Genomic DNA, 4,620 nt, shown 5'->3' with positions numbered 1-4,620 from the left:
TCTATAATATATAATATATATATATTACTATATTGTATGAATATTTTAACAAACTCCAAAATTAAATTATATTCTACCTTAAGTTCGATTTTCGATGTCAATTAAAATGAAGAGATTTATTTTATTTTCATAATAGAAAATGTTTTCTGATTTGAAACGTTTTTTGAATAATAACGAAACAACAAAATTTTATTATTAATTAATTAAATTTTTGGCTGATCCTACGGTTGTTTCGAGTAGTCCCAAATATCTATCATTATTGGTCTTTTTGAAAATATTTTTATATTTGTTACTTCTGGCAGTACAAACATGCTATTTTGTTACAATAAAAGATTACTTTTATGAAAACTTGTAGTAAGAATGTCCGCCAAGTTAATTAGTTCACCAAAAAAGAAAAGCATAAATATTGAAACCTTAGAGAAAATGAAACAGATACATTGTGAAGTAGTTGTTGTGATATAAAACCGTTTTTAATATTTTTAATCCTTATCTATTTTTAAAAAGTTTGTACTAAGATAATAAGTAGATTAAAGTTGCAAAATTGTATTAATATTGAAAATTCTTCAATATGTCCATGGCTTTCATCAGCCATGCTTATTCGCATACAATACTTATGATATTTGCTTAATTCTATCACTTTACGAAGTGTTTCACTATTTGTAAACTAAATGAATGGCAAAGTAAAGTAAATTGTCTAGTAACAACAAATCAAATAAATATCTTAAAAATTTTTAATTATAGGCAAGTGTGTTTAGCAATTATTACACTCCATTTGCATTATTAACACAGCATTACATCTTAACGCTTCCATTAACAAAGACAACTCCAAACAGCCAGCAATTTTGTTGGTAACACAAACACTCCTTAGTTCGAATTTGTTTTCTTAAAAGTCCATATGTGCCGGCAACAATGCAAATGCTGCTCATTAATCGTTTAGAGAAGACCATAAACATGTGAGCAACACCTCGTATAACATACAAATAAAAGGCGAAAATTTCAAATAACAAAATGTAAGCAAAAAATATACTAGTCCAAGGTGTAAATTGATCAACAAGAGTGTGCAACAGCTCAAGCTACATCTACAGCTTGAGCTTCGGCACCGGTAACAGTAAATGCAATAGTATCACCATCAGCAGCAGCAGCAGCAGAAGCAAACGATGTCAATAAGCTGCAGTAGTGGTAGTTGGAATGGTCGTAATGGTAGTAATGGTGGCTACAATTGCAACCAAACTGCAAGCTGCATGTGGTTGCTTGCGTTGCACCCAGTTAATTCGTGGAACATGCAATTTTAACCTAACACAAGCATACATAATCATCACAAACAACACTAACTTCAGGAACAGAAGTTACAACAGTTGCTGGCCATGTTTGATTTGTATGCTGCAGTGCAGTATGCACACAGCTCTGCCGTTTCTCGTCCATTAATGCACTTAAGTAGGCAAACAAATAATATGCAACATTGGTGAAATCCTAATTTGATGCCGTTGGTAGATATTCTACCTATGTACTCACATTGTTACTGATGCTTACCGGAGACTTGCTGTGATCCCGTAGATGACGACAGATTGATGGCTGACGTGCTACAAGTAGCCAACATGCCATGAATAACTCATAAGGCGGATAGTTTATAACTTGAACATGGGGTGTTGACTTTGACCAAACATGGCATGTTTCTGCCTACGTGTTCAGTTGTCTTTTGTGTGAAGAAATTGGCGGGTCTGCAATATGTTTTTATGCTGGTAGATATCACAATTGTGACGCTTTCTGATGCTATATTTCTGAAACTATGTTAAAAAAAAGTTTTTTTTTTAAATTCCTAGATATAAAGTTTTGGAGTTTTTTTTTACTACTAAACCATTTTAGCTAACAAACATTATTACTTGTAAATGAGAACAGATATATCATACATATGTAGAAACTCGTTTAAAAACCGCCAAATAACCGTTTTTTTAATAAATATTTTCATTATTATTATTATTGGAATAGGGAGCAGTGTAAGCAAAATGAGGATTGGAGTATAGGCAACCCAGTGATATAGTTACGTTGGTGTAGACCTCACCGAATGACGTCGTCTCAAATAAGTGACACCTAAATGATATATTACAGGAGGTATTTTCGATATCGCTCCTACCACAATATGACACTGGTCAGATGTCTCATGTAAGCACATATATAAAAAATTGTGATAGGAAGTATTTTGAATTTTTTTAAGATAGGTGAACTACAAATGAATCATCTGTAGCTACGCCACTCCTTGAAACGAATTAATCAATTGAGTTGTTTTTGGGAAAATTCTCAAATCATAAATTGCACAGGTTTTATGACTATTAATAAGACTAGTTTATGAAACAATAATAACTAGTTTATGAAACAGAAAGTTTGAAATATATCAATTAACCATCTTTCGTTGATGGTAATCGTTGACGAAAAATCGCTTTCAACAAAAAAAGTGTTTCGGTTGTGAGAAGAGCGAGGAGTATGTTAAGAGGAAGTTACATCTGCTATATAAGCTAATTGTTATAATAACTCGTACTTTAATTCATTAATTTTAGTGATTTTTGTTTTTTATTAGTGAGAACAAGAGCTTTATCTTTAAGAAAAAAAGTTTTTCTTTCTTTTGTAAATTAACTTTTTTTTCACGAATTCTTCCATTAAATAAATCAAAAAGTTGAAGTTAATACTTTGGATTCAAAATTCCTTAAGTTGTTAACTTTGTTTTGTAAATATAGACTGAACTTACATATTGAAATGATATTTTAATTCTTTTGAAAGAAATTTTGATTATCTATATCTAATACAGGTATACTAACTTGAGACTTTACCTATCTGCATGCAATGATGGTAAGCCAGTATTTGAGCTATTTATTAAGATGATTTCTATGTTTTAGTTACTCAATTTTCAAGTTTTGCGTAATAACCAATTGTTAAAGATTTTTTAACTGATACTGAAATCGCGTCAAAGTATTATTTCTACGATTGATGGAGAAACAGATGATGGTTCATAAACTTAATGAATGAAGTAATAACTCATATCATTGTATATTTTACTATAAATTAATTTACCTGCAAATTAAATATATATTGTTTAAATTGTATTGAATCTTTTTTAAATTTCTTTTTAAGTGAGCCACTTTAACGTAGATGCAAACTATTTAAATTAATTTACATACAAATATTATAACAAATCTTTATTGCCAAGATAACCGAAAAGATATCAAGTAAAACATTTTATTACTTAATTTTCTACTTAATGGTTTTCAGTTGTTGAATCGAAATTTTAAAAATAATACATTTATATGAGTCAATCAAAGACAATAAGAATTTGATGGGAAAAAATATATCATAAAATATTTAAATCAATGATTTTTAACAAAGTCACTAAGATTGATCATTTTTATTGCAGCAATTCAACAATTTATTAATACCTTAAGCCGGGGAAGCATTGGGTATGACAAGTCGTAGCGTTTTTCAGAAATAACAATTAACGAAACATAATTCAATATTGCATATAAAAATATATACTATATAAGCTGAGCTGTTGTTTAACGAATTTTTGATTGTAGAAAACAAATGCTTTTTTAATTTCTGTGCTTCGTGTTCTGCAATAAAAGACCCTTCATTTAATGTCATCATAAAATTGGACTCTTCCACTTTGCTTTGAGTTGTTCACATCCGATGATTATAAATGCAAATGAGCCACAACAAAATGGCTTCAAGAATTGTAAAACTGTCCATGGGATGAAAGGAATTTCATGTTTAACGTAAAATTAAGTGCGATCATTAGTGAAGCCATAGTAGAATGCATTGGCGGCATATCGTTTGTTTTGTATTGGCGGTAGTGGCTTTAGTTAAAAGACCAATTACAAAAACAACACTCACGTGATCACAAGATACTATCTATCTACATAGCATCGTACAACAGATATTAAAAGATACAAAATACAGCTATCGGAATGCCATTACAATTTCATATCGAGATACAATCGAGATACAATATATTTGAGTTAGTTAATGTCGATGCCATGACGATCTCATATTCTACAATATATTAAGCGGCATATCTTTTGCTTTTGAAATACACATTACAAAGATAGGTAATACTACATACATACAAACGATGTGTATTTCTTATAATGTAACAAATTCTTTATGTAAAGTGTGTATATAAAACATGGCTTTTTATGTTCTGGTCGGTATTTCTAAAGCGTTTTAATATAGTAGACTTGATTTTGGAGTGGTCACATTTATTGAAACATAATTTTTGACATTTAATTTATTTTACAAATTTAAACAGGAATTGGTCGATATCACATCAAGGGTATCAAATTAAAGGCATCTTTTTTGTTTAATAATTGCGAAATGTGGAAGTTTTCAAAACTTTCCTTAAAAATGTTTTTTTTGAATTAATACAATATGCATATTTTATTTATTTTTTTTCTATTTACATTTTGATATCTTTTAATAAGAAAACGTTTAAAAAATCATTTAATTTTTTTCATACATCTATCTATCAATTATATATTCGTGCCACATTAATTTGCCTCACACTTAGACTGTGGAAATATTTGTTTACCGTAAATTATTTCTATCTATTGAAAGCTAAGCTGAGCGATTTATAAT

This window comes from Teleopsis dalmanni, chromosome 1, assembly GCF_002237135.1.
Source record: "Teleopsis dalmanni isolate 2A chromosome 1, ASM223713v2, whole genome shotgun sequence".
Taxonomy (NCBI): domain Eukaryota; kingdom Metazoa; phylum Arthropoda; class Insecta; order Diptera; family Diopsidae; genus Teleopsis; species Teleopsis dalmanni.
Note: the sequence above shows the minus strand (reverse complement) of the source record.